Below are 13,602 nucleotides of genomic sequence, written 5' to 3'. Positions count from 1 at the left end.
GTTAAATACTCCTCAATAAATTTATATATCGTTAAATACTCCCCAATAAATTGATATATTGTTAAATACGCCCCAATGAATTGATATATTGTTAAATACTCCCCAATGAATTGATATATTGTTAAATACTCCCCAATAAATTGATATATTGTTAAATACTCCCCAATTAATTGATATATTGTTAAATACTCCCCAATAAATTGATATATTGTTAAATACTCCCCAATAAATTGATATATTGTTAAATACTCCCCAATAAATTGATATATTGTTAAATACTCCCCAATGAATTGATATATTGTTAAATACTCCCCAATAAATTGATATATTGTTAAATACTCCCCAATAAATTGATATATCGTTAAATACTCCCCAATAAATTGATATATTGTTAAATACACCCAATGAATTGATGTATCGTTAAATACTCCCAAATAAATTTATATATTGTTAAATACTCCCCAATAAATTGATATATTGTAAAATACTCCCCAATAAATTGATATATTGTTAAATACTCCCCAATAAATTGATATATTGTTAAATACTCCCAAATAAATTGATATATTGTTAAATACTCCCCAATAAATTGATATATTGTTAAATACTCCCCAATAAATTGATATATTGTTAAATACTCCCCAATAAATTGATATATTGTTAAATACTCCCCAATAAATTGATATATTGTTAAATACTCCCCAATAAATTGATATATTGTTAAATACTCCCCAATAAATTGATATATTGTTAAATACTCCCCAATAAATGTATATATTGTTAAATACTCCCCAATAAATTGATATATTGTTAAATACTCCCCAATAAATGGATATATTGTTAAATACTCCCCAATAAATTGATATATTGTTAAATACTCCCCAATGAATTGATATATTGTTAAATACTCCCCAATAAATTGATATATTGTTAAATACTCCCCAATAAATTGATATATTGTTAAATACTCCCCAATAAATTGATATATTGTTAAATACTCCCCAATAAATTGATATATTGTTAAATACTCCCCAATAAATTGATATATTGTTAAATATCCCCAATAAATTGATATATTGTTAAATACTCCCCAATAAATTGATATATTGTTAAATACTCCCCAATAAATTGATATATTGTTAAATACTCCCCAATAAATTGATATATTGTTAAATACTCCCCAATAAATTGATATATTGTTAAATACTCTATAATAAATTGATATATTGTTAAATACTCTCCAGTAAATTGATATATTGTTAAATACTCCCAATAAATTGATATATTATTAAGTACTCCCCAATAAATTGATATATTGATAAATACTCCCCAATAAATTGTTATATTGATAAATACTCCCCAATAAATTGATATTTGATAAATACTCCCCAATAAATTGATTTATCGTTAAATACTCCCCAATAAACTGATATATTGTAAAATACTCCCCAATAAATTGATATATTGTTAAATACTCCCCAATAAATTGATATATTGTTAAATACTTCCCATTAAATTGATATATTGTTAAATACTCCCCAATGAATTGATTTATCGTTAAATACTCCCCAATAAATTGATATATCGTTAAAGACTCTCCATTAAATTGATATATTGTTAAATACTCTCCATTAAATTGATATATCATTAAATACTTTCCAATAAATTGATATATTGTTAAATACTCCCCTATTAAATTGATATATCGTTAAATACTCTCCAATAAATTGATATATCGTTAAATACTCCTCAATGAATTGATATATTGTTAAATACTCTCCAGTAAATTGATATATTGTTAAATACTCCCCAATAAATTGATATATCGTTAAATACTCTCCATTATCGTTAAATACTCTCCAGTAAATTTATATATTTTTAAATACTCTCCAGTAAATTTATATATTTTTAAATACTCTCCATTAAATTGATATATCGTTAAATACTCTCCAGTAAATTTATATATCGTTAAATACTCTCCAGTAAATTGATATATCGTTAAATACTCTCCATTAAATTTATATATCGTTAAATACTCTCCAGTAAATTGATATATCGTTAAATGTTCTCCCTTAAATTGATATGTCGTTAAATACTCTCCAGTAAATTGATATATCGTTAAATACTCCCCAATAAATTGATATATTGTTAAATATCCCCAATAAATTTATATATTGTTAAATATCCCCAATAAATTTATATATCGTTAAATACTCTCACGTCAATTGATATATTGTTAAATACTCCCCAATGAATTGATTTATCGTTAAATACTCCCCAATAAATTGATATATTGTTAAATACTCCCCAATAAATTGATATATTGTTAAATACTCCCCAATAAATTTATATATTGTTAAATACTCCCCAATAAATTTATATATTGTTAAATACTCCCCAATAAATTGATACATAGTTAAATACTCCCCAATAAATTGATATATTGTTACATATCCCCAATAAATTGATATATTGTTAAATATCCCCAATAAATTGATATATCGTTAAATACTCTCACGTCAATTGATATATTGTTAAATACTCCCCAATGAATTGATTTATCGTTAAATACTCCCCAATAAATTGATATATTGTCAAATACTCCCCAATAAATTGATATATTGTTAAATACTCCCCAATAAATTGATATATTGTTAAATACTCCCCAATAAATTGATATATTGTTAAATACTCCCCAATAAATTGATATATTGTTAAATACTCCCCAATAAATTGATATATCGTTAAATACTCCTCAATAAATTGATATATTGTTAAATACTCCCCAATAAATAGATATATTGTTAAATACTCCCCAATAAATTGATATATTGTTAAATACTCCCCAATAAATTGATATATTGTTAAATACTCCCCAATAAATTGATATATCGTTAAATACTCCCCAATAAATTGATATATTGTAAAATACTCCCCAATAAATGGATATATTGTTAAATACTCCCCAATAAATTGATATATTGTTAAATACTCCCCAATAAATTGATATATTGTTAAATACTCCCCAATAAATTGATATATCGTTTAATACTCCCCAATAAATTGATATATTGTTAAATACTCCCCAATAAATTGATATGTTGTTAAATACTCCCCAATAAATTGATATATTGTTAAATACTCCCCAATAAATTGATATATTGTTAAATACTCCCCAATAAATTGATATATTGTTAAATACTCCCCAATAAATAGATATATTGTTAAATACTCCCCAATAAATTGATATATTGTTAAATACTCCCCAATAAATTGATATATTGTTAAATACTCCCCAATAAATTGATATATCGTTAAATACTCCCCAATAAATTGATATATTGTTAAATACTCCCCAATAAATTGATATATCGTTAAATACTCCCCAATAAATTTATATATTGTTAAATACTCCCCAATAAATTTATATATCGTTAAATACTCCCCAATAAATTTATATATTGTTAAATACTCCCCAATAAATTGATATATTGTTAAATACTCCCCAATAAATTGATATATTGTTAAATATCCCCAATGAATTGACATATTGTTAAATACTCCCCAATGAATTGATATATTGTTAAATACTCCCCAATAAATTGATATATTGTTAAATACTCCCCAATGAATTGATATATTGTTAAATATCCCCAATGAATTGATATATTGTTAGATACTCCCCAATAAATTGATATATTGTTAAATATCCCCAATAAATTGATATATCGTTAAATACTCCCCAATAAATTGATATATTGTTAAATACACCCAATGAATTGATTTATCGTTAAATACTCCCCAATAAATTGATATATTGTTAAATACTCCCCAATAAATTGATATATTGTTAAATACTCCCCAATAAATTGATATATTGTTAAATACTCCCCAATAAATTGATATATTGTTAAATACTCCCCAATAAATTGATATATTGTTAAATACTCCTCAATAAATTTATATATCGTTAAATACTCCCCAATAAATTGATATATTGTTAAATACGCCCCAATGAATTGATATATTGTTAAATACTCCCCAATGAATTGATATATTGTTAAATACTCCCCAATAAATTGATATATTGTTAAATACTCCCCAATTAATAGATATATTGTTAAATACTCCCCAATAAATTGATATATTGTTAAATACTCCCCAATAAATTGATATATTGTTAAATACTCCCCAATAAATTGATATATTGTTAAATACTCCCCAATAAATTGATATATTGTTAAATACTCCCCAATAAATTGATATATTGTTAAATACTCCCCAATAAATTGATATATTGTTAAATACTCCCCAATAAATTGATATATTGTTAAATACTCCCCAATAAATTGATATATTGTTAAATACTCCCCAATAAATTGATATATTGTTAAATACTCCCCAATAAATTGATATATTGTAAAATACTCCCCAATGAATTGATATATTGTTAAATACTCCCCAATAAATTGATATATTGTTAAATACTCCCCAATAAATTGATATATTGTTAAATACTCCCCAATAAATTGATATATTGTTAAATACTCCCCAATAAATTGATATATTGTTAAATACTCCCCAATAAATTGGTATATTGTTAAATATCCCCAATAAATTTATATATTGTTAAATACTCCCCAATAAATTAATATATTGTTAAATACTCCCCAATAAATTGATATATTGTTAAATACTACCCAATAAATTGATATATTGTAAAATACTCCCCAATAAATTGATATATTGTTAAATACTCTATAATAAATTGATATATTGTTAAATACTCTCCAGTAAATTGATATATTGTTAAATACTCCCAATAAATTGATATATTATTAAGTACTTTTCAATAAATTGATATATTGATAAATACTCCCCAATAAATTGTTATATTGATAAATACTCCCCAATAAATTGATATTTGATAAATACTCCCCAATAAATTGATTTATCGTTAAATACTCCCCAATAAACTGATATATTGTAAAATACTCCCCAATAAATTGATATATTGTTAAATACTCCCCAATAAATTGATATATTGTTAAATACTTCCCATTAAATTGATATATTGTTAAATACTCCCCAATGAATTGATTTATTGTTAAATACTCCCCAATAAATTGATATATCGTTAAAGACTCTCCATTAAATTGATATATTGTTAAATACTCTCCATTAAATTGATATATCATTAAATACTTTCCAATAAATTGATATATTGTTAAATACTCCCCATTAAATTGATATATCGTTAAATACTCTCCAATAAATTGATATATCGTTAAATACTCCTCAATGAATTGATATATTGTTAAATACTCCCCAATAAATTGATATATCGTTAAATACTCTCCATTATCGTTAAATACTCTCCAGTAAATTTATATATTTTTAAATACTCTCCAGTAAATTTATATATTTTTAAATACTCTCCATTAAATTGATATATCGTTAAATACTCTCCAGTAAATTTATATATCGTTAAATACTCTCCAGTAAATTGATATATCGTTAAATACTCTCCATTAAATTTATATATCGTTAAATACTCTCCAGTAAATTGATATATCGTTAAATGTTCTCCATTAAATTGATATGTCGTTAAATACTCTCCAGTAAATTGATATATCGTTAAATACTCTCCATTAAATTGATATATCGTTAAATACTCTCCAGTAAATTGATATATCGTTAAATACTCTCCAGTAAATTGATATATCGTTAAATACTCTCCAGTAAATTGATATATCGTTAAATACTCTCCAGTAAATTTATCTATTTTTAAATACTCTCCATTAAATTGATATATCGTTAAATACTCTCCAGTAAATTGATATATCGTTAAATACTCTCCAGTAAATTTATATATTTTTAAATACTCTCCATTAAATTGATATATCGTTAAATACTCTCCAGTAAATTTATATATCGTTAAATACTCCCCAGTAAATTGATATATCGTTAAATACTCTCCATTAAATTGATATATCGTTAAATACTCTCCAGTAAATTGATATATCGTTAAATACTCTCCAGTAAATTGATATATTGTTAAATACTCTCCAGTAAATTGATATATCGTTAAATACTCTCCATTAAATTTATATATCGTTAAATACTCTCCAGTAAATTGATATATCGTTAAATGTTCTCCATTAAATTGATATGTCGTTAAATACTCTCCAGTAAATTGATATATCGTTAAATACTCTCCATTTAATTTATATATCGTTAAATACTCTCCAGTAAATTGATATATCGTTAAATACTCTCCAGTAAATTGATATATCGTTAAATACTCTCCAGTAAATTGATATATCGTTAAATACTCTCCAGTAAATTTATATATTTTTAAATACTCTCCATTAAATTGATATATCGTTAAATACTCTCCAGTAAATTGATATATCGTTAAATACTCTCCAGTAAATTTATATATTTTTAAATACTCTCCATTAAATTTATATATCGTTAAATACTCTCCAGTAAATTTATATATCGTTAAATACTCTCCAGTAAATTGATATATCGTTAAATACTCTCCAGTAAATTGATATATCGTTAAATACTCTCCATTAAATTGATATATCGTTAAATACTCTCCAGTAAATTGATATATCGTTAAATACTCTCCAGTAAATTGATATATTGTTAAATACTCTCCAGTAAATTGATATATCGTTAAATACTCTCCATTAAATTTATATATCGTTAAATACTCTCCAGTAAATTGATATATCGTTAAATGTTCTCCATTAAATTGATATGTCGTTAAATACTCTCCAGTAAATTGATATATCGTTAAATACTCTCCATTAAATTGATATATCGTTAAATACTCTCCAGTAAATTGATATATCGTTAAATACTCTCCATTAAATTGATATATCGTTAAATACTCTCCAGTAAATTAATATATTGTTAAATACTCTCCATTAAATTGATATATCGTTAAATACTCTCCATTAAATTGATATATCGTTAAATACTCTCCATTAAATTAATATATCGTTAAATACTCTCCAATAAATTGATATATTGTTAAATACTCTCCATTAAATTGATATATTGTTAAATACTCTCCAGTAAATTGATATATTGTTAAATACTCCCCAATAAATTGATATATCGTTAAATACTAATTGTCTGTATTTTTGAGATGAGTTGTTTTCATTGATTGAGATTGTCGGACTGACTTCCTCATTGATTGAGATTGTCGGACTGACTCCTTTCACCTGACGAAGGCCGGAGGGCAAAACGGCCGAAACGTTGTGACAATAACAACCAAGAGGAGGAAGTCAGTCCGACAATCTCAATCAATCGTTAAATACTCTCCATTAAATTTATATATCGTTAAATACTCTCCAGTTAATTGATATATCGTTAAATACTCTCCAGTAAATTGATATATCGTTAAATACTCTCCATTAAATTTATATATCGTTAAATACTCTCCAGTAAATTGATATATCGTTAAATACTCCCCAATAAATTGATATATCGTTAAATACTCTCCAATAAATTGATATATCGTTAAATACTCCCCAATGAATTGATATATTGTTAAATAATCTCCATTAAATTGATATATCGTTAAATACTCTCCAATAAATTGATATATTGTTAAATACTCTCCAATAAATTGATATATTGTTAAATACTCCCCAATAAATTGATATATCGTTAAATACTCCCCAATGAATTGATATATTGTTAAATAATCTCCATTAAATTTATATATCGTTAAATACTCTCCAATAAATTTATATATTGTTAAATACTCTCCAATAAATTGATATATCGTTAAATACTCTCCAATAAATTGATATATCGTTAAATACTCTCCAGTAAATTGATATATCGTTAAATACTCTCCAGTAAATTGATATATCGTTAAATACTCCCCAATAAATTGATATATCGTTAAATACTCTCCAATAAATTGATATATCGTTAAATACTCTCCAGTAAATTGATATATCGTTAAATACTCTCCAATAAATTGATATATCGTTAAATACTCTCCAATAAATTTATATATTGTAAAACACTATCCAATAATGTTGGGGTACATCTTGACTATTCCAGAGAAAACAACAGTACTTTGTGGATCCCGCTTGCATGACTATAAGAAGACCAATGACCTTGAGGTTCCACACAGACTTTATTTATACTCGCTGCGCTTAATAGCTTCCAAAAGAAGCTCCATAGTGCCATAAGACTTGTTTAGATGGACAGAGTGTGCGATGGGAATGCTGGGAAAGACGATTATGTAGCAAATCAAGGGACCTAAACAAGCAGGTACTTGTCTTCCATGTCGAAAAAGGAAGCAAGGGCTTTGTTCCCGTTCTTGAAATATTGGCTGGGAAGAAAATGCAAGAAAATTCTTCCAGGATGTAGCAGATGTGGTTAATGAAAGCTTAGAGCTGTGAATCTGGCTAAGAGTCCTGAAGCTTTTCTTTGTGCCGCACAAGAACAATCATTAGGAACGCGACTGTTGAAAAAAATGGCTCTAGGAGAGAATGTTATTCCAGAATGTTATTTATTTTTTTGTTGTAGTTTGTTTATTATTATAGGTTATTACTAATAATTATTATAATTTAGAATTATATTAATTATTGATAAATATTTATATATTAATACGATAGCGTGGGCGTTCTGTTGTGCGTCACGCTTACATCAGGGTCGTTTAATTATGTACTTCCATTTCTTGTCATAAATCATTTTTACCAAGAATTCTTCATAAGTTTTGGTTTCGGTTTCGATTATACCTGATGGCACTTAAATCATCTATTTTTTTTTTTTTTAATAAATAATTTTACCAAGAATTCTTCAAAAGATTTTTTGTTTCGGTTTTGTTTATGGCTAAAGGAATTCAAATTTATATTTATATATATATATATATATATATATATATATATATATATATATATATACTTCATTAATCGCCATATATATTTTATATTTTATAAATTACTATATATATATATATACACACACACACACATATATATATATATATATATATATATATATATAGTAATTTATAAAATATATATGGCGATTAATATGTATATATATATAACTACTTCATTAATCGCCATATATATTTTATATTTTATAAATTACTATATATATATATATATATATATATATACATATATATATATATATATAGTAATTTAAAAAAAATTATATATGGCGATTAAGCTACACTGAATATTCCGCATTTCATCCACTCTGACCTTTCAGGCTTATGTCAGGCGCATAAGCCTGAAGAGTCCTAGATTGGATGAAACGTGGAATATTCAGTGTAGCTTAATCGCCATATATATTTTATAAATTACTAACTAGTTCTACCTACGTATTGAGAATTTTTGAAGTAAATACTTAAAGTTTACGCATAAATCTATACTTTCGTATATTAATTTTATGTGAGTAAATTAAGTAGTTATATATGTATGTATATATATATATATATATATATATATATATATATATAAGAGTAGGTAGTAGTTTGCTTGAAGCATTGTTGGTAAAGAAATATGTATAATTTTTTTAAAGCCAAAGACAATGCGGGGAAAGACCGGAATCATGAAAGTAAAGAAAGAAAAACAAACAAATGTAGTTAATAATTAAGTAGTTATATATATATAATTACTTAATTATTAACTTACTATATATATATATAAATCACACACACATATATATATATATATATATATATATATATATATATATATATATATACATGTATGTATTTATTTCATAAGTTTTTATTTCTGTTTCGATGAAAGCAAATGCTCCCAAGTCACATACATGTATCTTTTTTATTTTTTAAATCACAACTTTATAATATATAAAAATCGATCATTAACTCTATAATAATATATACGAAATCTGCAAGAATTAAAATATCTGTTGCGGACCAGGATATAAAATACCCTAACTCGCTACAAGAAAAAATAATGAAACGAATTGATTGAATAAAACACAGAACTCAAATGCTGGAATAAAATAAACATATCGTTTATTTTCTGTTGAGAAGTGATGGTCTTCGTTTACACGTGTTCATTCAGCCGTTGACGACTACCCGCGTGGAAGGAATAGAGAAATGCGTAGTGGCAAGCCGTCTGTAGAAAGAAAGGGTTAAACTGAGTAGAAAGTCGCGCACATGTCTGTGTCGATGGGCCAAAGCGAAGGGGGGATAGAGAAAGTCAATCCAGTTCATGGAGAGGGAAAGCGTATTAAGTGTGATTAAGCTTGCCCCACATTACAGTAGCAGGGAACGTGACGTTAGAACATGCGGTCAGTTCGTCGACTAAGCAGGTCGAACGCGGGTCCAGACGCAAAAAGAGGAAGTTGACAGGTTTTGTTGACTTTTATACTGGGGTCAGTGTTCTGACTGCGCATGTCTGGCTTTCACTTTAAAGGAAGTGACGTTTCGCATGTGTGTGTGCTTGTGCGCGTATGTGTGCATATATGTGTGTACGTTAGTGTGTGTGGAGGGGGGGGTGCGTATGGGTCTGTGTATATGCGTGCGTGTATGTGCGCGTACGTGTGGGTGTATATATGTACGGGAAAACATGTTCGAACATATCATTACATCTTCCACTGTTTAAGCTTTATCTCTATATAAATAAAATGAACTCATTTTTCCCGTCTGATTTTGACCTTAATAGGATTAAAAATCAAGATATTTCATGCAAATATAATATGCACAAACGGCAGAACAATATCTGAGGTGTGTTATAGGCTTATTATTTCTCAAATTCCTCGATAATCTTAGATTTCTATACTTTTTCTGCTGAGAAGTCACGGCCAAAATCGGTTAAGATCAATGGAAGTGGTAAAATATTTTCTCTCTTATAAATTCCTCCTCCCCCTGCCACCACTTAACACCGTTTGGGGATCGTTCACAAGGAACAGTTGAGTAAAGAACACCGGTTTGGCTTCGTAGTTCTTTCATGTGAAGTTATTTAAAATCACTAAACTAAGCTGTAGTGCTCTGTGGCGTAATGGTTTGCGTGCTGGACAATTCACATTATATTTTCACGTTCGCGCCGACCTACCGTAGTCGTTTTTTTTTCCTAAACAACTGGAATGGACTTTTCTTGGTGGCCGAACTGTTAACGTTGCAGATGTTTTTTTATGTTTCTTTTTCACACTTTATTTTCCTACTTTTACTCATGACTCCGGGTTTGATCCTTCCTACTTACCTACCATAACATTTTTTAAAACTCCCCCCCCGTCCCGGAAACAAAGACTCGGGCAACGCCGGGTACCCCCGCTAGTAATATATAAAAATATATATAGAACATTAACTCTATAATAACATATACGAAATCTGCAAGAATCAAAATATCATATTTAAGCATCTTCCAAGAGCTCTGATTGCTGTTTTGACATATACAAATCACGAGCAAGATCATTTAGGTCTTCTTGCGTGATCAAGCGTGGCTTGTTGCCACTTGTTCCTGAATATGTAGACTCAATATCTTCCAAAGATATTGACTCGGTAGAATCCTCCCTTGAATGCATTTCTTCATCTGAAGGTGTGGGTACAGGAAGATCATTTGAATGGGGAACGGGTCTCATAGTAGATAGAAGGGTTTTTTCCCTAGAAGATGCATTGAAAACAGTTAAACAAAAATAGCAATTATCTGCATGGTTTCGCGGCTCTCTCCAAACCATCAGGACTTCAAAGTTGAAAGCTGCTTTCTTGCCATTAAACCTTACTTTGTAAAATTTATAAAAGTGCACTTTGAAGATAAATAAATTTCAAATTGAATCTTGTACCTTTATTTTTAAAGCCTATAGTAAAAACATTTTGTTTAACAATTTCCATGCCTTGGATGAAATGATTTTCTAACTTGTATCTTATCTTTTTAAGATTGTATTTTAAAACTCTCCTTCTTTCTATTTCAGATTGTATCTCTACTCACACCACAACTCATTTTTGCAACCCCCTCTTTGTATTATTACAGGTCTGAATATTCTTTCTGTTTCAGTTTGTATTTCTGCTAACACCACAACTCATTTTTCAACCCCCTCTTTGTATTATTACAGGTCTGAATATTCTCTGTTTCAGTTTGTATTTCTGCTCACACCACAACTCATTTTTTGCAACTCCCTCTTTGTAATAAGGGTCTGAATAATGAGAAAATCTTAATGTTTGTGGAGCCCAATATTTGTCTCGATCACCAATTTTACATTCAAAATAGTGAAACGAGGCGGTTCTGAGGAAGGAAGTGATGCTTCGGCGCTGTGTAACTGTTGTGAAGTTCCCACACACGTAGCAGAAAGAATTGGTCTTGTTGATGCATCCTCTTGAAGTCATTGGGGAATCTGACAATCTAACAAAATAAAACTAAATCATATGCAAGACAATAAAATGTGCATTTGAGTAACCCAAAAATGTGTAACACGATAGTTTAGGGACACCAACCTCCAGCGCCGCTTGCGAGACAACCCCTTCCAATGGCTGCCAGCTAACTACTAAGTGTGGATTGCGACCTGCTGCCTTAACTGCCAAATTCCCTCTTGATATATATATATATATATATATATATATATATATATATATATATATATATATATATATATGTTCATAAAATGCGAGAGAAATATATAATTATTTTTCACAGCCGAACCAACATCGCAGCCCACGGCATTGGTTCGGCTGTGGAAAATAAATAAATAAATAATATATATATACATATTTATTTATTTATTTATTTATTTTCCACCACCGAACCAACGTCACAGCCCACAAGGGCCAAGAATTCCAACAAACCGGAAGTCCAAGATTCGAGTTTTGCCCTCATTTAGGCTCATCAGTTAGACACATCCGCGCTCAGGATTTGAAACACAAACCTCTTGTATGCTAGGAAAGCACTCTACCAACCGAGCAAACACGCCACACACACAAGTATGTCTATTAACTTACACAGATCAACCGGCGGCACAGATCCGACAGTGGAAAGAACCTACCTCATATCGAACAAGGGACGAGGTATCAAACCAGCTTTAACCCAAGCCGACGTCTCACCAGTAGGAATTTTATATACTCGAAAGGACGATGTCACCCCAGCAAGCTAACCTTACGAGTAATCAGTAAAATGTTCAGAAAGTGTGAGAGAAGATATAATTATTTTTCACAGCTTAAACAACGTCGCAGCCCACGTGATCTATCTCATATATATATATATATATATATATATATAACTACTTAATTTACTCACATAAAATTAATATACGAAAGTATAGATTTATGTGTAAGCTTTAAGTATTTACTTCAAAAGTGCTCAATACGTAGGTAGAGCTAGTTAGTAAGTTATAGAATTTATATGGCGATTAAGCTACACTGAATATTCCGCGTTTCATCCACTTTAGGATTCTTCAGGCTTATGCGCCTCAAGCCTGAAGAATCCTAAAGTGGATGAAACGCGGAATATTCAGTGTAGCTTAATCGCCATATACATTTTATAACTTACTATATATATATATATATATATATATATATATATATATATATATATATATATATATAAATATATCCGCTAATCGAGCCAGAGATGTCTCGTGATACGGGGT

This window comes from Euprymna scolopes, chromosome 46 (genome assembly GCF_053919585.1).
Source record: "Euprymna scolopes isolate OS-2025 chromosome 46, ASM5391958v1, whole genome shotgun sequence".
Taxonomy (NCBI): Eukaryota; Metazoa; Mollusca; class Cephalopoda; order Sepiida; family Sepiolidae; genus Euprymna; species Euprymna scolopes.
The sequence above is the reverse complement of the archived record's forward strand: the minus strand, read 5'-3'. Positions refer to the sequence as shown.